We start from the raw sequence: 27113 nt of genomic DNA, 5'->3' as shown, positions 1-27113 counted from the left end.
ATAATTGAGTCCCGATGCACTGGCTGCAAAACCTATAGTGGGATCGGGGATTGCTCGTGTTCTAGGCGTCTTCCGAGACTTCTTGCTCCTGTTTACTAGAGTCTTCTTCTCCTCGCTCATTATTCTTCCCTTCTCCTCATCTTTTGAAGCCCAGGGAAACTCGCTGACATGTTTATGGCGTGTACATGCGTTGTAGTGACTAGCGACGATTACGTGAAATTCGCCGCTGACTATCCAGTTGTAGCTTTGGATACAAAAGAGATAGGTGCCTCCACATAGGGTCCTTGGTGCCGCGCAAGTTAGAGGTGCATGTAGAGAGCGCTTTTGCTGCCTATGGCTTATTAACCTGTGTTTTAGATGTGCACTGATGTTACAGCAATAACGTTTTTGAAATAAATTTTACCTAAACAAGAAAAGAAAAAAAAGATTTCGTAATGAAACATGGTGTAATGTCGCCTCACGTCTGCTCTTAAGGTAAAACTTGAGCGCTTTCTAATTTTCATTTAAAAATTATATTTTACTCCCAGAAAGAAGTAGAAGCATCCAAAAATTTTATTATAATTTTAAACATTGGCACATAGTTGCGAGTAACAGAATCCACTGACTAGGCCATGAAGAGCGACCTTTCATAGGCCTGTTTCCTAATCTTCATAGGTCGGAGATAAGAGGGTGTGTTTATGTTTATGCATGTTAGGTGTTCTTTCACATAATGGTGCATTTTATGTCCGCATGCTACTGTCAACTGTTTTTAATTTCAAACTGGCGATAGGCTGAAAACAAACTCTTTCATCAGAGCTTAAGTCTGATTGTTTCAAGCAATTTTGTTTAAATATCACACATAATGGTGAAGGTCTACACATAAACATTCTTGTTGCTGGATTGCTCTAAATGAGTGTGAAAAATAAAAATGATTGTGGAGGCCACATCATCTGCTGATATATCCAGGACCTATTCAGCTGCGGCAAGAGCTGAAGGCGATAACTGTGCAGGGAATAGAAACAAAATACTGCAGATTTGCATATTTAATCAAATGCGAAGTAGGTGCGTAAGACTCCTTATCCCTGCTGTACTTTTCATGCATTTTACACTTTGTTATGAGGTTCTTGCGCCATTTAATTAGTAGAATGACGTTCCCACTTTATTCGTAACCGTTGTACTTCAGCCCGTCAAACCTGCACCGCAGTGCCAGACAGGCAGGCGTCATCCACTGCTACGCGAAGCAAACGCGCAGTCCAGCCGTGTCCTGAACTTTTCCTGCACCGTCTTCAGAAATGAGCGAAAACAGGCAGCCCCGCCGCGGTGGTGCAGAGGTAAGAGGCCCGACTATTGTGCCGGAGTACCTGAGTTCGATCCCGACCACGACGGCTGCGTTTTGATGGAGGCGATCGAAGAGGAATCTCGGGGCTGTGCGATGTCTGCGCATGGTAAAGATCCCCGGGCGATCGAAATTACTCCGCAGCCTTGCACTACGGCTCTTCTTTCTCTCTATTTACTTTCATTCGCCCTTGCCTCCCTTCCCTTAAAGCGCGGGTCAGGTGTCGACAGAGCAAGTGTGACAAATACTGTGCCCTTCCCTTCCAGTGAGCCGTTATTATTATTGTTGTTATTATAATTATTATTATTATTATTATTATTATTATTATTACAGGCACAAAGTATTTCTTTACAATGTCCTTCCGAAAGGTCTGATGGTGGGATTAGTGGGGGAGAGAGAGAGAGAGAGAGAGAGGGAAGCGCGCTTGAAGGTGAGCTCCAGTTGAGGCTCGGAGGTGAGCTCAGTTAACCCTTTAACCAGCAGATCAACAATATTGTTGACCCACTCTAGGCGGCCACAAAATGCCTCTCCCTAAAATTTAGAACGTGTTCCTCCAAATTTAGCATTTTTATAAAGTAGCCTCTGAAATAAAGATGTATGAGTCGTCAATAGATGGCCGTAATGACCGTGTTCAACCTCAAAGTGCCGTCGTCGTCGTCTTCTTCGCGCGCGCCACGTTGGCAGAGTTCTGGCCTCAGCAGATGCCGATATCCGAAGTTAAGGGTGGCGACAATTTTATTTCTTTGTAGAGGCGTCTCTAAACGTGGCCCGTGCAGAATAGTATCACCTATTTCGCAGCAGAAGCGGCAGTGCCGGACGAAATAAATAGACTACAAAATTGTCGAGCTGCCAGAATAAGGTAAAAATTTACCGCCAATGATGTGCAGTCGGCTGTTTGTTTTTATTGCCACAATTGGTTTGAATGTGATACTGGACATGTAAATGAACACAGAAAACTTTGTTTAGAACTACCTTTGCGTTGCCGCTTGTGTGTGAGCTGCTCAAAGTCACTTTTCTTTTTTTTTTTGGGGGGGGGGGTTGCAGTTTATGGCGGGAATCTGAGTACTCGTGTTCATATAAAGGTGAAATAAGCTTCGCGGAACGTTAGCTTTTCATCACTTCATTTTTTTTTTTGGTTCTTGCCAGCAAGTAACGTACTTATCTTCCTGGAGCCATGGAAACAACGGTGTTTTATGGAAATCGTAGTCAACACAGGAGGTCAGAGGGCGCTGTGCTCTCTGCCATAAAAGTGTGTCAGGCTTCAAGTCCACCAAATGTGCACGTCTTTTTGCGCCTGAAAAGCGGCAACAACTGTTTTCTTCAATTACAGCTCAAATAGGACATGACTGACTCATGTCAGTGCGCCAGCTTTGTGCTCCTTATCTTGGCAGATCAACAAAATTGTTGACGTACTGTATTTTTTGACATCCTTTTTCAAACGCATTCCCATTTTTTTGGATGCACATTTAGACTAACAAAAACTAATACAAACGAAGGAAAAAATTATGGCATCGCTTTATCTGGTCTTGCCAGTTAAAGGGTTAAGCTTCTTCACGACGCAGCGAGCAGCTCGGAGCCGAGATCCAGGGAGCACTACGCGTGAACGTCTGCTATCTGTGAACGCTGGGGAGTAACTGATGTGAAGGGAGATGCCGAAGTTGAGGACGCGTGAGCGACACACGACTGCTCACTCCGGAGTATAGTGAACTATACTCCGGAGTAACACACATTGTGCAACGCTGCCCAGTGATGGTCGCCACGCCCTCAACAGACACGTCCCTCTCTCACGGTCTTACTCCCTCACTGGGTGCATCTATTCGGCCGCTCCGCCCCCTCAGTGTTAAAGGGGGCATGAAACGGCTAGAAAGGTCACTGACAAATGTTTTCAATGTGCAGAACAAATGCTTCCGAGCATTCGTTCAAAGTAAAACTCATCGGAAAAAATCCAGCGATTTGTTATTTATTTTTAAAAACAGCCTTTTTTGAAATTCGCAGCTGGAGAAACTGCAGAAAGAACACGAGCTAGCCTTCTTCTCGCTGCGCGGTGAGCAAGCTGCGAAACCGACTGACTACGAAGGCCAGGTTGTTCGCCTGGAGCAGCAGATTGACAAGTACCAAACTCTGGCTGGCATTGAGGAACTGGCCCGAAAGGCTCGTGATCTGGATGCACCTCAGGCAGTCGCGGTGCCCCGACGGGCCCCCGTGTTGCAAGCTGTACCACAGCGGTCTTGGGAAGTCCAGACCACCCTCGTGTCCCTGCGGTCATGCGAGGCCCAGACTGCCGCAATGGCAACCTGCGAAAAAGGGGTGCAGGCGCAGTGGAGGTTTGCTGTGGGCATGGTTCAGACGGACGAGGTGGAGCGCTCAACGCAAGTCTCAGGCGCAGGTCGACACCTGTCACCGGGAGTGCCAGACAGACGAAGTGCCCACTAGCAAAGAACCTAGTCCAACTTCAGTCTCTGTGACCAGCCCTGCTGCTGTGCAGCCCCCGCCTCCTCCCCCTCCGCCACCACCACCATCATCCTTTCCTTGCGCTCCACCGCCTCCTCCACCTCCTCCTCCTTCATCCTTTCTGGGTGGGGCTGCACCCCCGCCTCCTCCCTCTCCACCTCCTCCTCCGCCATCCATTCTGGGTGGGGCCGCACCCCCGCCTCCTCCTCCTCCACCCCCTCCTCCCATGGGCATGGCGCCCCCACCACCACCACCACCTCCACGGCCTTTCCCAGCCAGTTCCTCCATGCCCCCTCCTCCGCCCCCACCACCGCTGATGGCGCCTGTCCATGGCATGCCAGCTCCACCACCTCCTCCCCCACCAGGAATGGGGCCTGCACCGCTGCCAGCGCCCCCTGTGGGCGGCTGGCACAGCGCATATGCCATAGCCCGCAAGCAACCCGTGAACCCCAAGGCACTAATGAAGCCCCTATACTGGACGAGAATTCAGGTGCCCGCACAGCAGCCAGAGAAAGCTCCCGAGAAGGAAAAAGACCACAAAACATTGTGGGAGTGTCTGGAGGAGACTCCTCCTACAGACTGGGATGAGTTTGCTAACCTGTTCTCAAGACAGATCCAGGAGAAGAAGCCAACTGCCAAAACGAAAACCAACCAGAAGAAAGGGAAAGAGGTGGCGAAGCTCCTTGTCCAGAAGCGGTCACAAAATGTAGGCATTCTCATATCGAGCCTTCGTCTTGAAATCTCAGGCGTCGAAAATGCTATCTACAACTTTGACACATCGATTGTAAGCCTGGAAACTCTGCAAGTTCTGTACGAAATTCGCCCCACGAGTGAGGAGCTCAATTTGATCCAAGACCATCTGGCCCTGAAGCCCGACATTCCCTTGGACAAGCCAGAGCGCTTTCTGCTCGATCTGTCTCGCATCCCCGAGTATGCCGACCGTGTGGGTTGCATTATCTTCCAGTCGACGTACACAGAATCCATCAGTAGTGTGGAACACAAGCTCAACAACCTCAAAATGACATGGGAGACGCTGCTGCACAACAAGGAGGTCCACAACATTCTGGGTCTTATATTGGCTCTCGGTAACTACATGAACGGAGGGAATAGGAGTCGTGGACAGGCTGATGGCTTTGGCCTCGAGATCTTGGCCAAGCTGAAGGACGTCAAGAGCAAGGACAACTCTTTAACTCTTCTTCACTACATTGTCAGAGTCTATATAAGCAAGTTCCAAGAGAGAGCGGACATCACCCGGGAGAAGTTGAAATTTCCTCTGCCTGAGCCGAGCGACATGGAGCGGGCTGGGTTAGTCAGTTTCGATGACATCAGGGCAGATCTTAAGAAGCTTCACTCCCAGGTCGAAGGTTGCGAGACGAAGGTACAAAAAGTGCTGGAAAACTCCGACGCCGAACACCAGGAACCCTTCAAAGAGCAGATGAACATTTTCCTCAAGAAGGCTTACAACGAGCACAAGGAGCAGGAGGAGAACCTTGAGGAATGCCGGCTAAAATTCCTGGAGACCAAGGAGTACTTCAGTCTCCAGCCAAAGTCCGAGAACGAGTCCGAGTGGTCCAAGGAGTTCTTTGCACCGTGGGTGCCCTTCTGCAACGACTTCAAGAACGTCTGGAAGAAAGAGGTGCAGCGCAAGATCAAGCTCGATTTTGAAGCAGCAAGGAACAAGGTGAAGGACCTGCAGGAGGCAATTATTGACCTGGCAAGCGTCGTAAATATCAGTATTGCTCTCAACTGAAAATAAATCCTTATCAACTTCTTCGTGTCAAGATTCGGGCGAGATGATTGCTTATTCCACGCCCATGGCAGGTGCGTTCGCGACGCATGATAGTGGCTTTATAATATAAACAGCCAAGCAGCGGCGAGCTTGCAGCAGTCTTCACGATTTTGATTTGCAGGTGCAGGTGGCTTTCAAGATCTTCCGAACATCTCCAAAAGCATAAGGAACCACAATACGAAATTACACACTCTGCAATAGCTAAAGCAAGGTGCTTACCTCTAGCCGCAAGTCGTAGTCGACGCTCTTCATCTCGATCACGAATTTTGCGATTACATCGGACAGCCCCACGGCGCTGGAAATTTCTTCGCGAACGCCGTAAACGGGCTGAGAAGCATACATATCTTTGCCAAATTGCGCACTGGTACCTTTTAAAGACTCTCATAGAAGCTGCCTCATTTGAATCCTGGAAGCAAGTGCTTCATAATGCGAGACCCGATATACAATTGGGCGCCGTAAACCGCACTGAAGAAGCCGCCACAAGCCACCAGCTAACGGCCACTTTGCTTTTCCACTAAGACCCAGTAACACTAGTCTCAACAATAAAGTTTTTTCTCTCTCACATCAACGTTTTCAATTCGCCTGAATCCGCGAAATAGCACGCGACTGCCGCTTCGTTCTGCCATTCTCGAAATACGCGCTGGAGGCGGAACAGACATAATGCGAACGGCTGTGCGGTAGGTGATGCTAGAGCTCCGGCAATGGTAGTGCCCTCATAACAGCGCACGTGGCGTATAGCATTAATAAAAGGGCATCGTAATTAGGCTTAATTATTCGTAATTAAAGATTGTGCAGGAATACTCACCTACATGTGGTCACGATGACCAGGCAGTTGAAAGCGTCTACGAACTGCGGAAAGGAAAGACGCCGTATACTTTACTAATAGGCGACTTCAATGCCAAGGTAGGGAAAAAGCAGACAGGAGACCAGGCAGTGTGTGACTTTGGTATTGGTCTACGAATAGCGGGCGGCAGTTATTAAGTTTGAAGAGTGCAATAACTCACGAATGATGAACATTTTCTACAGCAAACCGGAAGTGGACATGAAAAATTCTTAACGGGGAGATTAATAATAAAATTGATTTGGTGTGTTCTAGCCCCGCCATTATGCAGGATGTAGATGTAATCGGGAAAGTGCAATGCAGGGACCACAGGATGGTAAGGTCTGAACTTATTCTAAAGCTGAAGAAGGAACGAAACAGATTAGTAAGAAGTCCATCAATGCATTACTGGTGAGGGGGAGTGCAGAATAGTTCAGGATCTCGCTACAGAAAAGATATTAAGCTCTAACCGAGGATGACAGCATTAGCCTAGAAGCAATGTCCAATAATTTCGCAGATATCATTACTGAGTGCGCTTTAGAAGTAGGCAGTAGGATAGTTAGAGAGGATACCGGTAAGCTGTCTAAGGAGACGAAATAGTTATTTAGGCAACACCAAAGTAAGAAAGCTTCAAATTCAACAGACCAGATACATTTGGTAGAGATATCAAAGCTAATCCATAAGCCCAAATTATCCGAAGTAAGGAAGCATAATATGGAGAAAATTGATCATGCTGTAAAGAGTAGGGGAAACCTGAAGTTGATGAAGGAGAAAAGAGGCATAGGCAAAAATCAGGTGTATCCGCTGAGGGACAAGGCGGGCAATGTCAACATGAATATGGTCAAGATAGTCAAAGTTGCCAAGGGGTTCTATACTGTTCTCTGCCGTAGCCAGAGAGGTCAGGACAATGATGAGGTTGGCGGTAGGGAAAACCAATCAGACTTACCCGCAGTGACGAAGGACGTATTTGATTCAGTAGAAAGCTCGACGGTCATAAAGGCATTGCGAAATGAGGATGTAGACGAGTCGTACGTGAAAGTGCTGGACGATGTATATACTGGCTGTACAGCAACCGTAGTCCTGTTTTAAGAAGTAACAAAATTTTTATAAAGAAATGTGTTAGGCAAGGAGACACGATCTCCCCAGTACGATTCATAGCTTGAATGGAAGAAGTATCCATAGATTTTCAACGAGAGCAGTTAAGGGTAAGGGTAGATAGAAACTACTACAGTAATTGTCGATTTGCTGATGACATTGCCATGCAGTAACTCGGGAGAAATGCAAAGAATAATTCATGGCCTTTATACGAAAATTACAAAAGTTGGCTTAAAAATCAATTTGCAGAAGACTAAGGTAAGGTTCAACAGCCTCGGGAAGAAACAGCAGTTTACGTTAGGTAGCGAAGCACTGGAAATATTAGGCGAATATGTCTACTTAATACAGGTAGTAACCGCAGATCCGGACCTTGAAAGGGAAATAACAAGGAGAATAAGATTGGGACGCAGAGTATTTGGCTAGCACTCGCAGTTTATGACTAGCAGCTTTTCGGTATCGCTCAAGACGAACGTTTACATAGTTGCATATACATGTACTCACCTATAGGGCTAACACGTCGAGGTCAAGGGGGTTCTACTAAAGTTGAGGAATAAGCAGAGGGCTATGGAATGTAAAATGGTACGGGCAGTATTAAGAGATACGAAACCTGCAGAGTGGGTCAGAGAAATACCTCAAGTTACTGACATTTTAGTGCAAGTCAGGAAGAAATTTACATGAACAGGACATGTAGTGCAAGGTGAGTCTCATCGATTGACATGTATAGCGGCTATTGGCAAATTGATTTCGACAAAATATTGGTTGGATGGTTGATTTGTGGGGTTTAAAGTCCGAAAGCGACTCAGTCTGTGAGAGACGCCCTAGTGGAGGACTCAGGAAATTTCGACCACCAGGGGTTTTTAACGTGCACTTGCATCGCACAGCACATAGGCGCCTTGCTTTTCGCCTCCATTGAAAAGCGGCCGCCGAGACCGGGATTTGATTCCGCGTCTTTGGGAGCAGTAGTCGAGCGCCGTAACCACTGCGCCACCCCGGCGGGATGATTTCAATGAAAGAGATCGCTAGATGACCGCATTCATCACACCGGACGGCCTATTCGGGTTCAATGTGATGCCATATGGCCTCTCACCAGCATCGTTTCAACGAGTAATGGAATTGTTCTGGCGGGCTTGAAGTGGCAGATTGGTCAGGTATACTTGGATGATGTCGTTGTCTTCGCCTGTAGCTTCGAAAACCACTAAAAAAGGCTTCGGACAGTGCTAGAAGCTATCAAGTCATCAGGGCTAACTATGAAAGCAGAGAAGGGCCACTTTGCCTACGAGGAACTGCGATTCCTGGGTTTTATCATTAGCAAGGAAGGTGTTCGCCCATCCAGAGAAAACGGTTGCGATCACACACTTTCCACCTCCCGCCGACAAGAAAGCGTTACGCAGGTTCTTTGGGCTATGCGCTAATTATCGACAATTTGTCAGGAACTTTTCGCACATCGCCAAGCCGTTGACGCAGCTTACAAAGATTGACGTAGATTTTAAATTGGAAGGGAAGCAAGAAGAAGCCTTCGTCAAGCTTAAGCGCCGTCTACAGTCCTCTTCTGTCCTGGTCCACTTTGATGAAAACGTCGAAACTGAACTTCACTCCGACGTAAGCGGTTTGGGCCTAGGCGCGGTTCGCGTTCTGAAGAGTGCAGGACAGGATTAAGATATCGCCTATGCCAACCGTTCAATTTCGAAAGCTGAAGCCAATTATTCGACAACGGATAATGAATGTCTTCACATCATTTGGGTGACATAAAAATTTCGCCCCTATTTGTACGGACGACCATTCAGGGTTATGAAATATCACCATGCTCTCTGCTGGCTCGCCAACTTAAAAGATCACTCCGAACGCCTTGCAGGATGGAGCCTAGCGTCTTCAAGAACTCGACGTCACAGTCGTCTATAAGTAGAGCTGCAAGCCCTTTGAAGCAGACTGCTTGTCACGAGCTCCCCTTGATGCGCTACCGAAGTAACAAGGCGAAGATGCCTTCTTGTGACCGGTAACGCCAGCAGTTTTGTACAGCAGGAGCGCTTGGACCCTGAGGTAAAAGACCTTGCTGATTACCTCGAAGGAAAGATCGCTACCCCTCTTGCTGTGTTCCGGCATCATTTATTGTCGCTCGTCCTGTACAACGACGTCGTCGTTTATAACTGCGCAACCAACATAAAAGCACAGCTTCTTGTAGTACCCAAAGTCCTCTTACATGAGATTCTGCAGGCGGTGCACGATGAACCGACAGCAGGGCATCTCGGATTGGCGCGCACGTTACACATGATACAAGAAAATTATTACTGGTCGCGGTTGCCTGCCAACCTTGTTAAATATGTGTGACCGTGCGGTGAATGCCAGCGACGCAGAGCAACCCTGACGAGACCTGGTGGTTGGCTGAGCCCCATGCCGCCGCCGAGTAAACACTTTCAACAAATTGAGATGGACCTTCCAGGCCCCTTCCTAGCTTGATCACCAGTCACGCCGAAGCCAAAGCCGTGCCTAATGGTACCGTAGCACCAGTTGCTAAATTTTCCGTCGAAAGAAGTTTTCTGCGAGAAGGCGCTCCTGAGGTGATCATCACGGACAGAGGAACTGCATTTACGGCTGTGCTCACGCAGGTCATCTTGCACTACAGTCTAACGAGTCCGCTTAGGACAACTGCCTACCATCCCTAGGGCAATGGGCTTACGCAGCGCCCCAACAAAACGACCGCAGGCATAATCACCATGTACGTAGACGCCGAACACAAGACCTGGGACCCCATCCTGCCGAACGAGATATTCACGTATAAGAAGACAGTCGAGGAGAAGGCGAGAGCGACTCCGTTCAAGCTTGTGCACGGCAGGGAGCCCACAACGACGCTCTACGCAGTGCTGCCGCACGTAACCAACGAGGACAACTTTGACATCGCCGCCTACCTGCCGCGTGTAGAGGAAGCCCGACGACTCCTACGGCTGCTTATTAAAGATCAACGGCGACATCAACACCTGGCGATATAACTTATGACGATGCCGCGCAGAGTACAAGCCAGGAGACCAGTTATGTTTTTGAACTCTAATTTGCCTCCATGGGCTAAGCGAAAAGTTATTCGCACGATACTTTGGGCCATATAAAATACCTCGCTGCGTTGAATAACTCGACTATCAGGTCATTCCTGACAGTACGAGAGCATCACAACGTCGGCAGACGCGCCCAGAAATTGTACATGTTGTTCGTCTGAAGCCTTATTACGCGCGTTGAATAATCCGTGGTGTTTAAACTTTGTAACTCTATGAATAAGTTGCTTTGTGTATTTTGGAACATCAAGGCGTTCAAGGCGTTGTTTTTCAAAGGGGGAGTAAAGGCGCGAAATCTTCAAAACTGTATTTGTTGTTCTTTAGGAGCCGTTGTCATGCGGCGTTATCACTCTGGTTCTGGCACGTATATCAATTCTGTATTCTTTGTTTGCTAAATCTCGATGTCGCGAGACTCATTTATCAGTTTCTTTGTCGCGCAAGGTGCGCCGAGATGTGTCTCGACGATTTCGATGACTCGCGTATGTCTCTGCAATGTTCCAAGTTGTTGCGCTAGTAACAGTTTGGGGCGTTATCTATAGATGGTTCTGAGCAGCCTTTAAATTGAGCGTTGATGAGTGCGACAGGTATTGTTTGTTCAACGATCGACGAGCACGTTTGCTGATATCACCACCGAGTTGCTTAGTTCTTTTGCGGGCGCAGGCCAGGCCAATTTTTATTTCAGCACTATCACGCCTGTGTGCTCTTTTCTTGTATACGGCCTTGTCACCGCCACTACTTGCCAATAACCTGTATTTGTCGTCCTCTTTATCAATAAAAATCCTTAGTGCTCATTGTTTATTGGTAAACTTGGGATCTACTCTGTCCTTGTACCACGGATGTCTGTTATCAGGCGGAAAGGTTTTTATTTATCAGTCATTAGGACTACATGATCAAGGCGCCTCAGTCCTAGTAATTACCGATTAATTTGTGCGTCTTGGTTGAACAAACGCTTGAAGAATATTGAAGTGTTCTCTGGTTTGGAATGCAGTCCTTGTAGGTGTGCCAAAAACACAAAGATGACAAGAACATCCTTGTCTATAAGCCATGGCTGTATCTCTTTTTACCTTTACAAATATTTTTTAAACGAATAGAAAGTAATTCCAGCCTCCGTCTCCAGTGCGCCCAGTATGTCCCACAAATGATCGAACTCCATTGTCGCATGCCTCTTTATTTCAGAAAAGCTACTCACAGGAACCGGCATTTCTTTTGTTCATATGAGTACCTTGAGTAAGTGAGAACTGATTGTCCTCTCACTTGCTTTGTTTTTTGGAATCCATTCTGCAGTTCTTCTATCACACTTTCTCCAAGCAAGCCGAAACTTTGTCCTTTATAAACTAGATACCTGCATTTTATACGACTGTGGTTCTTTATGGCGGCTTTCTCCTCATTTTTTGAAAACGAAGCTTACCCTTTTTAATGTCCATATAATGGGGCTTGGCCATTCGTTTTCAGTTGGCACACCCCTTTTCCTTAATGTTTACTTCCTATTGGGGCACAATTTCTTCATAATCAAATTGTGATACCACTCACGACCTTTCAAGTGATACATAAAATAATCTTCTAACCCCTTTTGCCACTTCCCACTCCATTACTCGTGCAATACCATTGCACCAACAGATCTTTCTTTCTTTCTCCGACAAAAAAACTTCGGACACTTCTTTTTTGTCATCCCTATTTTCGTTGGGGTCGCCACATATGAACTTCCGTCTTAACTGGAGCCCAGTCAGGGGGATTGGAATGAATCAGTTTGTGTTTGGTTCAGGAGCGGCGTGGTTGCCTGGTTATCTTTCTCTGTCGGCCTCCCGGCACGACAGCACGGGAACGCCCACACAACATAGTGTCAGAAATGACAGCAGCATGCCAAACTCGTATTGAAGCAGCTCTCAACGACCCTCAATGGCAAAAAGATGCTCACGAACGAAAGCGCCCAGTAGGCATAGCTGCTAGGCCTCACTCTGCAACCGCTAGACGCGTTCGACGTCTGCAACCCTGCAAGTTGGTCTTTATGGAAGTCCCGCTTCGAGGACTATGCCGCTTTCTCCGGTCTACGAAACACTCCGCTAGACGTGCAAGTACATACGATTCTGTACTGTATGGGCAGGAAGCTCGCTCGCTGCTAGACACTTTTTCATTCGTCACTGCCACGTTAGCCACCTACGACGCAGTTGTCAAACACTTCTCCGAGAACTTCGAACATCTCTGTAATGAGCTCTATGAGTCGTCTCGGTTTCACAAGCGCGTTCAACAACCAGGTAAGAGTGTCGGCGCATTTTACGCCGAGCTGTTCTAGATAATCAAACGTTGCAACTACCAGTCACCGGCAGTGGAAGAACGCTTGGTCCGCGACAGGTTTGTCATTGGATTGCTCGACATGCGTCGCTCTAATAAGCTTTGCTGCTTCCCGAAGGTAACTCTGAAAGAAGCTTGGACGCAATCTTGTCAGTCCGAGGATGCGGACAAGGAACGCTCACTCGCACAGTCTACCTCGCCAGGCATGGTCAACACTAATACTGCGACTCAAAAGTTTTCACGACGGCCGGTCGATGCCAGAACGCGCTCACTGGATGTGAAGTCGGAACGCTATCGTGATATTCTGGTCTGTTTCTTCTGCGGCCGCGCATTTTATAGACGCTCAGACTGCCTGCCAAAGAGCTCTGTCTGCAACTGCTGTGGTAAGACAGGTCATATTGCTGAGATTTGCCGCTCTAAGAAGTCGAGGCAGGTCAAACTCAGTCCTATCCAATTGCACACTTTCGAGAAGCCAGCTAAAGCCAAGAATGTGCATTTCACAGTCGACAACTACACAACTCACTTCAAAGTAGACTCAGGTGCCGAGGTTTCCGCAGTTTCAAGTCACTTCCCCGATGGCCGGCTGAGCTCGCCAAGGTAGATGCTATTTTGACAGGGCCCTGTGCCTAACCTCTGCTTGTAGGAAATCGTATTTGGCACATCTATCTCGGCAAGGGAAGATCTTCTGCCAGCGTCTTTACGGCATTCACTCACTTTCAGTACCTTTACTGGGTCTACCAGCGATCCAAGCTCTTGAAGTTTGGGTACTGTCAACATTTTGGGTACTGTCAACACTCTTGAGCCAAAGCTTTATGCTGAACTGTTCTGCGTCCTCGGCATGCTCAGAAATGAGTACATCATTCGCTTGAAACAAGATGTGCTGTCTCACTCAGTGCCCCTCGACGGATACCAATCCCGTGGCGTTCAGTTGTTCGGCAAGAACTTGAAAAACTCGAAAGCCACGCCGTCATTTGCCGTATTGATAAATCAACTCCATGGTGCGCCGGACTGGTGGCAGTGTAAAAAAATGTAATGTACCGTTTGTGTGTGGACCCGACTCGACTAAACAAAGTGGTTCTAAGGGAAATACATATTTGCCTACCGTTGAACAAGTTGTTGGTCTCATCGGTGATGCAGCCATTTTTTCGAAGCTGGATGCAACTGCAGGCTTCCACCAAGTCAAGCGGTCAGCAGACCCGCAAGCATTGACAACTTTCATCACTCCTTTCGGTCGCAATTGTTCTTGCCGACTGCCCTTCGGCATCACTTCCGCTCTGGAGTATTTAAATAAAATGGCCAGGATCCTTTGAGGTCAGGAGGATGTTGTCAACAGGATTGACAATTTTCTTGTTTTTGGACGTACCAATCAGAAACACGATTAAAGACTAGAGCGAGAGTTGACTTGTCTTGCAACTGCAGGTGTCACAATAAACAAAGACAAGTTTTGGTTTGAGGTCTCCGAAGTCTCCTTCCTAGGTGTCGTCGGCTCAGCACAAGGCATCAAGCCAGACCCGGGCAAGATTGATGCAGTGTATGTAATGCGACCTCCCACAGACGTTGCAGGTGTCAGACGTTTACTCGGAATGTTATTCCTTATTAATTTAAACAGTGCGAACACGATGACAAAGAACACGATAAAAGAAAGCCAGAGTACAAGCACTTGTACTGTGGCTTTCTTTTATTTGTCCTTTGTGTTCTTGTTCGCACTGTTTAAATTATTAACGAATAAGTACCACCTCGCCCAACAAAGTATTGGGATGGTAAATCATCTTGCTAGGTTCTTGCCTCATATTTCGGAAATCACTGCTCCGATACGCACCTTTCTCATCAAGAATGCTTGTTGGACTTGGCAGCATGAACATCGAACTGCATTCAAAAATGTCAAGCAACTTCTGAGGTCCGAATGATGGTTGGCCAAGTACCACCCATCAGATGCCACAACAGTCTCTGCCGACGCCAGCTCGTTTGGACTCGGAGCAGTATTGTAACAAGCGCAACTGACTGGTGAGCGGAGGCCTTTTCCTCAAGGTCAATGACGACCACAGAACAGACCCATGTAGCACAAAGTGGGCTATGAAGGGTGGGCCCTGGTGGGCCCGTTGTAGGCAATGCAGGACAGCCCCGGTGGGCTCAATGTGGGTGCTGCAAGAGGGGCCGACGTAGGCCCGACGCTGGCTGTCGACAAAGCCCCAATGGGCCCCACTAGGGGCCGATGCAGGCAGCCCTTGCGGGGCTGCCCACATTTTTCCGGCGTTGTTAAAAGGGCACATCCCGCCAACTCCCCGCGATGGTCCTACTTTGGACCTATTTGGGCAGCCGCTTTGGAGGAACATTTTTTTTATCTCAGTTAGCCCCTCAGAAAATTACATAGAACCAATGTGGGTTCTATAGCGCTAGCCGCACTTGGGCTTGCCCACATTATTCTCATAGGGGTCCGACGCAGGAAATTGATGGAAAGCCTAGTCCAAGTTTTACCAATCAATATTTATGCACATAAATAAGTAATTATTTTTTACATGTCTGTACTTTCTAAACAGCCACAATATTAAATTTTACAATAATTCATAACATTAATCTAGCCGAAATGACTTCATGTACATCTTGTGCAGGCTATGGAGATGTGTGTTCTGAATAGAAATATTGTGCTGGGAGTTGCAGGCTGTCCAAAGCAACCATATAAGATGCAACAGTTAGCAATCAGTTTGCTTTAGTATTTGTAGCGCAATTTGCATGAGCGCGAGAACTAATGCCATGTAAATTTCTAATCGACTAAACATGGCAACACCTGTTATACAAATCATCTATAATAGCAATTTAGGGCAACATCTAATGCAAATAAAGGTTGGAAACAATGATTACGCAATTGCACGCACACCTTCTAGCCCCATTACGGCCGATGTGGGACCTACAGCGGTTTTGTGTGGGCAGCCCCAATTGGGCTGGGTGTTGGTTTTGAACCTAAAGCCCACTGGCTATTGCACGAGCCTTCAAATTCCCCACAAGGGACCAATTTTGGTATCATGCGGGCCCTCCCGCCTTCCAGCCCCACTACGGCCCATGTGGGATATAAAGAAGTTTTGTGTGGGCAGCCCCAATTGGGCTGGACGTTGTTTTTGAACCTAGAGCCCACCTGCTGTTGAACGGGCCTTCAAAGTCCTCGCAAAGGACCGATTTTGGTACCATGCGGGCACGCCCGCCTTCCAGCCCCATTACAGCCTATGTGGGACCTAAAGCGGTTTAGCTAAGGCTGCCCCATTTGGGCTTCACGAGGGTTTGCCCAAATTGAGCCCTTATTCATATTTCACCTGCCCTCAAGTAACCTACAAGGGGCCGATTGGGGCAGCATGCGGGTATGTCCGTTTTCTTGCCCCACTACGGCCGATATTGGTCCCACAAAGATTTAATGGGGGCGGCCTCATTTCGGATCTATGAGGGCTTTCCCATAAAAAGCCCACATTTAGGTTGGATTGCCCTCAAATATCCGGCAAGGGACCCTTGTGGTCTGGATGTAGGAATGTGCTATGCATTAGCCCAAGAAACGCCGCTATGGGACCCATGCAGGAGGAGCAGGGGCAAGCCCAAATGGGGCTTGCCCACTTTTGCCCCATCGGGGACCGATGCAGGTTTTATGATGGTTGCCCCAGCCCCACTTGCCTACATTGGACCTACTGGGGCCCCACATTCTGTGCTACCTGGGGAGGTACAGTCAAACAGAAAAAGAGGCCTTGGCTACAGCGTGGACCATCCAGAAGTTCGACCAGTTCATCAGAGGCAATACCATCACCATAGAGACTGATAACCTTCCGCTGATGTCATTGTTCGTCAAAATGAAACTTGACGCGCTTCCTCCGAGAGTGCAAAGACTCAGGCTTAAGGCAATGCCTTACCAGTTTGAGATCATATACGTGCCCGGAAAATTGTTGGCTACAGTGAATGCATTGTCCCGCATCCCTACCAAAGTGCATCCAGTAGACACGGTGGAACATTTTGCTACAGCAGTCATGGCTTCTGCTCCAAATGTGCTTCTTGTGAAGATGCGGAAAATTAGGAATGCCCAAAGTTGTGACTAATAATGCACCAAGCTCATCTCTTTCTGCCAGCACGGCTGGCCAAAGAATTCAAACATTCCTCTTCAAGTGTGAAAGTATGAATCAGTCAAGGATGAACTTTCTGTTTTTGATGATCTTCTCCTCAAAAGCACTCGCCTCGTGATCCCTGCAGCAATGAGGCCAGTAGTCTGGACGCTTCTGCATGAAGGGCTCAGGGCATCAGTCGCTTCAAGGCCCTCGTTCGTGAATCTGTGTGGTGGTCAGGCATAACAGCGGAGATAATCTCCCTCCTGACCAGCTGTCAAAGGTGCGCCCTTACACACTTAATTCTCGTTCCACATAAACGCCACAGGTTCCACATGAGTTCCAGATAAATCACTTATTCCAGATAATTTATCTTTAACAAGACGTTATTAGTTTGCGCTACGTGGAACGCTACACTTATGGCGTATTTCAGTCTTTTTAACTGGAACGAGCTCATATTAACTGGAACATATATATTCTTTAAATGAAACAGCCGTTTTTCCAACTTCCGCGTGTTCTACTTACCAACAACGTGCTCGAAAGACACATTGTGGCGTTCTAGATAAAACCCGGCAATGTCCAAAAAGAAACAAAAAGATTGCATGGGCAATCTCCAGTTGTGGGTTTCCTCAGAGCAGTTGGCACCCTTTGGAATTAGGACCAAATGCCAATTAGTGCCCACTGGTCCAACTAAAAATAATTTGGAATCAGCTGTCGTTTTTCGACTGGGTGGTTACTGCAGAACGCATATTATGGTTACCATTACACAGCGTACTGCATAGATTTGATTGCAAATTTCAAAATGTTTTATTACTTGCTTGACATTTCGAGCAAAGATTAATGTTGTATTTATTAAATATGCTTAATATTACACACTGGCGAAGGCTATACCAAAGCAGATGAATATATTAGGCTTGATTATGATTTCTTTTTTCTCTTGATTATTGGTGCAAGCTTCTTACCCGGTTAACTGATGTCACGTGTGTCTCTTATTATCTGGGCTGACTTTTTATTACATAATTTTGTATTTTGTGGTGGCTGTGATATGGCTGTGCGTAATAGAAAAAGAAACTGTGCTATTCGAGAAGCCGCTTCGACAGCTGAATTTATAAATGTTTGTTGTCTTCCGATATTATTGCCAGATAACTTGAAATGCGGTGATGATTCTATGCCTCAGAAGGCCAAGTAAATATACATGATTCAATGAGAATTCAGGGAAGAAATATTCCTGTACATAATTGCATGCATGTATGCCCAAGCGAAATGGTGTTAGAAGTTTGGAGCTCAGATGACTAACTGGAAAAGCGAGCTTAGCGTATGACTTTATCGCGCTTGGAATTCGTCTTGTGGCAAAACAAAATTATCGTTTACCATTTTTCCCCACTAAACTATTTCTACTTCGGAGCACAATAACCGCTGCCAAGATGACTAATATACAAAACAGCAATGCGCGTGCATTTACATGCTGAGTGTGACGCACGCAGGAGGACAGTATTTCAAAACCTGACCTAGGGCCCATCTACATGATTAAGTTCATGCATCATGCTATCAAACAGTGATGAAAAAAACGGCCCTCAACTCAAGGAAATTGGTGCTGTGAAATTACGTGACATCGCTGATAACGCAAGGAAAAGAAAACCGTGGTAGGTACCATACACACGAATTAATATGGTGGTCTGATGATACGGTGTCCTTTACCGAATGTCCTATATTACGACCCTTACACCTCTTAAAGTGCATCTGTATTTCTAATCAGCCTAGATTGATCTTTTTTATTTGTGTATTATTTCATTTTCAAGCCAGCACTCTACAAGGCATAAACAAAACATATACCTCGTAACTGCATTTTCTATACTCCTTTCTGATTGTTTACCTTCACTGCACTATGGATTCTTGCTTTATTATCTATTTTCTTTTGGTGGTGAACTTGTCATGAACATAGGCTCATCAAATTTGCGCGAGGGGAAATTTGGGGGTCGAAGTGGCCAAGATTTGGGTGGGTCACCCACATTTAGAGGTCACCGTTGAATTGCTGATATTAACCTAAATTGAACTATTTTGGTTAAGTTCGAACCAGGTAAAATTTCGAGTGGCCAGGCGGTTGAATTTTGAGGGTGCGGGCAAATACTCTGATGACACGTTTCGCGGACAGATTCTGCAAACATGGTGTGTTATACTAACGAATTAAAATAATGAAACCCTCAGCATTGCATGAGCTCCGCTCATTTCGCCGCCTGGGGTCGGCATATATGCTCGAGGACAATGTAGAGCCATGGCATCTGCGGTCAGCGCCGAGCGCGCTGCCAGAGCTAACCGCGGTTTAAACGGCTCAGCAAACCGGCACCCTTTACACTTCACCTCTATATGCAAACACGACTGGCTTGCTTGGGTTCGAACAATAATTGGTACTCCGGCTGAGGCACTCCGACAGTTGTGTACGAGGCCCTCATTATCACATTCGTAGCGGCGGCGGTCTTTGTACACATCGGTGAAGGCTAAAGCAAGCCGCCGCGTGCGTGGGTGCATGTAAATGGAGCCCTCCTTCTAAACAGGCCAAGTTGCTTTATTGCAAACCCTCATAATCCAAACCAAATAAACGTAATTGGCGCAAAAACGCCGGCGAGAACATGAAAGGTCTTTACCCCACAAGTTCATGGTCACAATGCTGCGCGAACGAACGCTTGCGAACAAGTTTCCGCAACCATGTGGTTCACGCTACGACAAGCGCCAGCCACATTACTGATAGCATGTGTATACCAGCGTTTGCTCAAAACAAGCTTGGAAAGACGCTTCGCTTGTATCATGCAGCACGTAGCCACAGAAAGTTATTTCTCGCTAAATAAGCTAAACTTGCAGCTTATCTGCCGCCATCAGGCAGACATGATTGCACGCTTTGTTCCATGACGCCGAGCCCGAGAGTCGTCGAAGATAGCAGTCTAGCCCATGAAACACGAACTTAATTTTTCGCACGCAACAGGAGGCGTCACCAATAGTGCACGGCCACGCGCAGCACAACGTAAGCGGCGCGAAGCGCTTCATCACGGTAAGCCATGAACGCGTTACCCGATGGTCACGAATGAGAACCCCTTATCAGCCCTACGATGGTACCAATTCATTTTGTTGTGCTCCTCAGTGCTCTTCCTTTCTTGTCACAACAAAAACAGACTAAAGCTCCCTGATGTCGAAGCTCCGTTAAAGTGGACTATGGCGACTGCGACTCCTGGTTTTTGCAGTCCAGAACGCCGCGGATAATTGATGCCATTTAGAAGCGAATCAAGAGCACGAAATGTTTTTGGCGCCACGACACCCGGCTGATGACCAAGTGCCTAGGTAAGTGCTGACCGCTTGACAACGCTGTGCTTTGTTTGAAATCGTAATGGCTCGTCACAAACTGATGGTATCGTTTTCCTAATTCGCGTAAACCAAGCCATCTCGCACACATTCAAAATATGTTGTGGGTTGCATGTTGGGCTCTTTTACTGGCACGTTGACACAAGTTTTTTCGCAAAAGCAGCCCTATAAGAAGCATAGTGTCTGCTGTAAGCAAAGAACTAAAGCTGCTGGACATAAATACGCAGATTCAATTCTGATGGCGGCGGCCGCTTTTAGATGGAGGCCAAAATCGTGTCTCAAATGTGAGGCGCTAAGTGAGATTAAGAACCCATAATGGTCCAAATTTTCCGAGATGTCGACGGAGGCATCCCTCACAGCCTTTGTCGCGTTGCTGTGTTAATCCCTATAAGAGAAAAAGAACCCCGAATTGGGCACACATATTACCTGTACTATTGCACATTTTACTCTGATCATTTTACTATTGTGTCCGTAGGTATAAAGTTGTACACTGTTAGAATTCCAATCTATTTTTGAATTGGTCATGTACAACTCAAGCACAACTCGTTATCTCAGCCTATGATATATTTCCTTGGCAACTCCTAATATTAGTCGATAAGTGATATTGTGTCCATGTGGTTGTGTACATTTTCAAAGCTGTGTTTTATATCTCGTTACAATCCGTCATTCTAACACCATTCTTCAAAGAATTAATCCTTGGACTGTGGCAAAAAATATAAATGGGCAGCGAAGAAGCCGCTACAGTGAATGACAATGCATGTAGCATCAAACGCACCATGAAACTGGTGACCAATGCTGCATTGCCCTTGGGATGGTGTATTTTTTGAGGACACTCGCCTGTGGCGCATGGACCTTTAGCAGGTGAGATAATTTTTAACAGACGAGGGAAGTAATTTTTAAGCGAGAGCTTCCGCAACCCGTTTGGCCGAAAAGCCGTGGGCGTTGTAGTTGTAGTTGTAGTTAGCGCTTGTCGGAAATAATCGGGGGCTGCGTTGAAAAAAAAATTGTATTGTAGTAATTTGTCGTTGTATTGATTTATGGTTGATTTTGCTGATATGAAATGACCATATTTATGAAATAATTATACTGCATTGATCCATTAAGGAAATGAAAATGTTAACAAATCGAAAAGTATGGTTCAAATGTGTCGAAATGCACAAAATCAAAAGCGGATGATTGATGATGGTAATAAAAAATTTAAACTATCTGATTAATCAATAAAATTGAAATAATTGAAAAATAGGTATCAAAGTGGTCAAAATGATCAGAGTGAAAAGCGAATACTTAAGGATGCTAAACAACAAACTTTTGAGTGTTTACTTGATCAAATAATTGGTATAATTGAGGAAATAAAAACAAAAAGGAGGGATCAAATGTGTCATTACGTTCACAATGAAAAGCCACTGCTTGATTATGGTAAATGAGAAAATTTAGTGTGTAGTTGATGAACTACCTATTTTAAAAATTCTAATACGAAATATTGCTCATTATGCCAAATTGCTCAGAATGGAAAATCTATGTTTGCCCGTATAAGTATTGGTGTACAAAAAATTAATAAATAACAAAAAAAAAAACAAATTATAAACTCAAGACAAAAACCATCATCCCTGTGTGTGAAACGCTGTAGCGTGTGTCTGCGTTTTGTATCTGTTTGCGGCTGGAAATCGTCATGCTTGTCAGAGTCGTAGTGAAGGACAAGTTATGGAAAGAATTCATTATTACTCTAAATATAAAATACCTATAGAGAAAATATTGGGGCGAGGAGTGCATTACATAACTATATTTGAAACTTTGCAAAGAGAATAATTATGACTGCTCAGTGTCACTAAAATTTTTTTATCAGCATCTAACATGTTATGAAGTCGAAAGCCGCGCAATGAAAGAAAATTTTGTCAAGAGAGTGGGAAATATTGCGGATCAAGTAAATGTTTCTCTTTAGGAGGAGAACTTCATATCTAGGCTCAGTTTTATTAATTGCGGCTACTTTTCTTGAGCTTATTGCGATTCTCTCTCATGTCTGCATCTGCTTGCTCTTATTCACAACATGCTGGAAGAAGCTATTCAGAAGGTTGGATGGAAGAAGTATGTAGGCACAACACCAATAGGTAACACCTTAACAATACTAACTTGTCAATGCTATGGCGTATAGAGCTAAGTTTTTCATGCAGGCAAATACTTATTTCCTACTCTACATTGTTGTTTGTTTTGCAAACTAACAGCGCTATAATATTCATAATTTGGTATAGATACATATCTAGCATTGAAATAACGAAACTCCCGTTTAATATATTGTAACGGATGAAATGATTTTTATACAGTCAGCTGGTATGAGTCAAACGGGAACACATTCATCTCTGCTGCGACTGACCACATGTTGTAACGACGGAGAAAAATGTTACCTGAAGAAATACATTTTTTATTGCGTAAGCAATACTACGCGACTTTTCAGCCCGTCGCGTGAACCCAGCCGGTAGCTACATTTCACCTTTCACCTTAAGAAGAAGAAAACAAAAAAAAACAAAAAAAGAAGCAAGAACACAAAAAGAAGGTACTTCGGCTTTGCTACGCAACCTACCGGGTTTAACTAAAGGTAAACTCCAGCTAATTTTTTTGGTGACAGGAGGTTAAAAATGTATTGTGAGCTTTGGGCAGAAACGGCCAAATTAGGAAAAGCTATTTTAAATTTTTGATATTAAAAAACGCAGATCATGGAGCTTCACCTTGATCCGTGTATTTCTATGACAAAGGAAAACTCTGTCATGAGTGAGCAACACTGTTTGCTTGGCAGCGGAGACTAGCATTGAAGAAGCTTAGCTGTTGTGTTTGACCATGCACTTCATCCTCGGCCTGACGTACCCCAATTTATTTGGCCAAAATTTGGCATTGCTTCATACCGTTTTCTCTGAACGTCAATATGTCTCATGACTTAAAGCTGGAATCAGTTTTGGAGAAGCTGAACTACTCTAGGTGCAACGTGCGCACCGATTACGAAACCTTCAAGTGCCTCTCAGGTATAATAGTAAAAGCTATCCTCGAAGTTTTGTTGCTAAGCTAAATGCTCTATTTATTCAAGGTCTGCAAACTTTGATATGCTGTTTGTAAGGTATTGATTGCTTTATGAGCCAGAAAATGGACACCAAAATAAAATTTGGGAGCAGTTTCTGCAGGCCACAGTTTCTGCTAAGATAAACAACTTGGTTTACAGATTAGATAGCAAAACCAGTTTTTGCTCTGCAAAGTGGCGGTCTTTAATGCGTATAATACATGCGCGTATAAATCGCATGTGATCAGAAATCTATGAAAATGCTGAAGTAAGTGATACTTGTAACATACTTTGTAACCTACTTTTGTGTCATGCACATCTTTGTATTCCTACTCAAATTCTTGCAAGTGTAGCTACTATAATAAATTCATACTGCCTACTTTTCAAAACATACAGCGAACTAGTCACAGGAAAAAGAATATGGGCCACACACACAGGCAGTGTATTTACATCCCCTTTTCTCTTCCTTCCACAGTTGCACGGTATACTTCTGTGTCATGAACTAGCCAGCCAGCCACAGCATAGTATCCCATTGCTTCCTCAATTTTCATGTTTCCTCATGTTATTCCTACAGTGTTACATCCCTCATGGTTAAGCCACTTTTTCAGCTTGCCTTGTGCCTTTTCAAAAATATCGCATCTCCTTCCTTTAAATCACAAAACGTACCGTGAATATCGCTTTACCGCATAGCAAAAATAAATAATGTAATTGAAAGAAAAAATTATTTCCTTGAATGATAGTACAAGCCACAATTCAAGGCTTATTCCTGGTGTAACCTCTTCGTTCCTTGCAGTTAGCGGAAAACACGAGCATTTGAGATTGCATTCGTTTAATCGTTTGCTCATATTTGTTATAATTCACATGCAAGCATTTTTAGTCGCATGACAAATGTTTTTCTCCGCATAGCTTTTATTAAATAGCAGCTTATATGTAGCTTTCGTTATTTCGAGCTCTAGTGCCTCACTACACTTAACGGTTCTGGTTCGTAATAGTTGACGCTGTGGTTTGCAAGATATAAGTCAAAGCTATAGAAATAATAATAGTTTGAACTCAGAGGTTCTCAAAAACTTGTTTCCAAAACCTGTTACTTCACTTTATGCCGGGTGAAGAATGTGATTACTTAGAAAGGAAAATAAAAAGACAACAGCAGCATGGAAATGTAAAATGTTTTTGGAATTTGTATAACAAAGTAAAGCTAAATACATTTAGCTTTTTTTAAAAGCTCTGCCCGACGTTGAGAGGTGAATTGTAAAGGGCACACAAGGAAGGAATTAAAACACCCTTAAGGTGTTTGCTGTAAGCTTGGATTGGCAGCTAATTTATTTTGTTCTAATTTTGCTATTCTGTAAGCTTTTATCGGCGCCTCTACGTCACAGTGTATCTAGACTTGCACGTTTTCTTCTGCTGTTGCTTTTTTATTTTCCAAGTCACTCAACCACGGGTTCTCAGTAATGAAATATCATCCCCAAGAAAACATTATTTCATTTTTTGTCGTGCTCGTCTGCCCTCGACCACATTTCTTCTTTTTGAGGCAAAATGTACAAGAGCCATGCCAGTGTAGGTTGTCATGCCCAGCAAAAGAGGTACCATGTCTAATCGTTAGCTTGCGAACTGACGCTCACTTTGTACCATTGCTCGCTTTTCTTTAAAACTGTGCACTAAATTCTGATCGTTCTATTTGATCAACATAATTCTAATTATTTCAATCTGCTATTCACAAAACCCCTGCACATTTGTTACCTCTCATTGTAAGTGCTTCAGCAGCCGCTAACAATAGATAATTCTGAGCAGATGGGTGGGAGAGTAAACATTAAACACTATACCTCTCGCTATCCAAGTAATGTCGACGGTGGAAAAGTTTGTCTAGCATGTACAAGAGCTCTTGTAATGCAGTTTAATAATGCCTGAGACTGAATCAGTATTCGTGTCCCCAGAACACAAAAAAACTGCAGTGTGATTGCAAACCTGAGCCAAGCACGTTTGGCTCTCTGTTAGGTGATGTCGAGCAGCAATCAAGAAATTCAACCAAGAAAGAAGCTGGGCACTCTTGCCGGGCAGCGACTTCGAGCAGTGCAGCCATCAAATAGCTCAACCACCAAGAACATTGGGCACCCCTGTTGAGCCGGGCTGTCGAGGAGAAAAGCCATAAAATAGGTTGAAGCACCGTGAAGAAAACGTGGAACGATGTTTCAGTTACATGTATGTTCAACATGAAACCTTTAGAATTTAACGGGAACGTTGTTCCACATATTCAGTTTACTTTTATCTGAAAAACTGCCTCAGACATATAAGCGGAACCTTTAAAAAAATCCGCAAACTGAAACTTTTTGTGGAACCTGATTAAGGATGTTCTCAAGTGAATTCATGGTAACCACTCAAATCGAATAAAATTAAATTTTATTTTCCAACAAATGTAGAGTCGCCTGGGCTAAAAGCTGTACAAACAGCTTGACAAGGGCCCAGCAAACCCGTACACAACATAGCAGGAGCAAACAGCAAGTTTTAGAAGTTCAATAATAATACGATCATGACATACAAAAGTGTTATACCATGCATACGTCATTGCAGCACGATATGAAAACAACAACAAAAAGTTGATCAATAATAAAATCAATGGAAAAAGCTAAACAAGATAGAAAGTTCGTAAAGGCGAGTATAATATTTAAAGTAAAAATACATATACGAATAGTTTATATTCGCACTAAGTACGTTCTAAACTGCTTAAGACTAAACCAACAGTATCTCTATTTGCTGAGAAAAACGGGAACATTATGAGCCAGGGATTGTAACTCGTAGTCTGTACTAAAATGTGTTAGAAACCACGTGTCAGTGCATCTGGTGTGTACTATTGCAGTGCGGTGTTCAAGAGATGCAAGTTTTACAAAGAAATTTCCCATACCTGTCGAACCGAAATATGTATTTGTAACAAGCGATATTCATAAATATTATCTACTCCGATAATATTACGTGATTAGTATGAACTTCCTACAAACCTCCCTCTTCGTCCCTGGGAAGTTTTGAGCATGGACCTCTTTCACCACAACTCTCAAACACTCTTGATGTTAGTGGACTACTACTTACCGTTCCTAGAGGTGGTGACACTGAAAAGTAAAACAGCTCCAGTGGTCACTGAGGGGCTCAAAAGCCTCTTCGCCCGTCATGGGATACCGCAACAGGTATCCGCCGTTTGTTTAACGCGAATTAGATGCATTCGCTGCATCTTATGATTTCGACACCATTGCCAGTAGCCCCCATTACCCACAGTCTTATGGAGAGGCAGAACTAATATTCCGGACTGTGAAACACATCTTCCGTAAGGAAAACGATGCTTACATGGCCCTTCTCAGCTAAAGGGATACACCAGGTGTGAGTGGCTTCAGCCTAGCTCAGCTCCTAATGGGAAGGCGACTGAGAACTAGAGTCCCAAAGCTGGATGAAAAGCATCGTCCACACTGGCCCGAAAGTGACTTGGCAGCCCCCAGACATGACTCTTTCAAGAAAAGGACTGAAAAGGAATTCAACCGACGTCATCACGTCAGCGATCGCCATTACATCATTACGGTGAACACGTCTGGGTTCGAACCGACTAGCTGCGTGCTACAATTCTGAGCAAGGCACAGCGTCCAATGTCCTTCGTTGTCGAAACGGAGCGAGGAACGATTTTGCAGCGGAATTGTTGACACCTTGTACCTTCGTGCTGAGGGTAGCAGATTCCGCACTTCTCCAGCCTCACCCTCGAACTCAAGAGGCTGCAACACCTCATCTGCCGCCTGTTACAGCGGTACCGTCACGTCCTGGTGATGGTGTTGTGTCTGCCCGTAGCGGCCGCCATGTAGTACCATCGGA

General features: G+C 45.2%; 1 pseudogene; it reads left to right on the top strand.

Annotated features, from left to right (window-relative positions):
- The first annotated feature begins 1936 nt into the window (after positions 1-1936).
- On the top strand, positions 1937-16870 carry LOC146184465 (uncharacterized; annotated as a pseudogene).
- The last annotated feature ends 10243 nt before the right edge of the window (positions 16871-27113 follow it).

This window comes from Amblyomma maculatum, chromosome 7, assembly GCF_055883805.1.
Source record: "Amblyomma maculatum isolate TAMU_Amacu chromosome 7, ASM5588380v1, whole genome shotgun sequence".
In the NCBI taxonomy this organism is placed as follows: Eukaryota; Metazoa; Arthropoda; class Arachnida; order Ixodida; family Ixodidae; genus Amblyomma; species Amblyomma maculatum.
The sequence above is the reverse complement of the archived record's forward strand: the minus strand, read 5'-3'. Positions and strand labels throughout refer to the sequence as shown.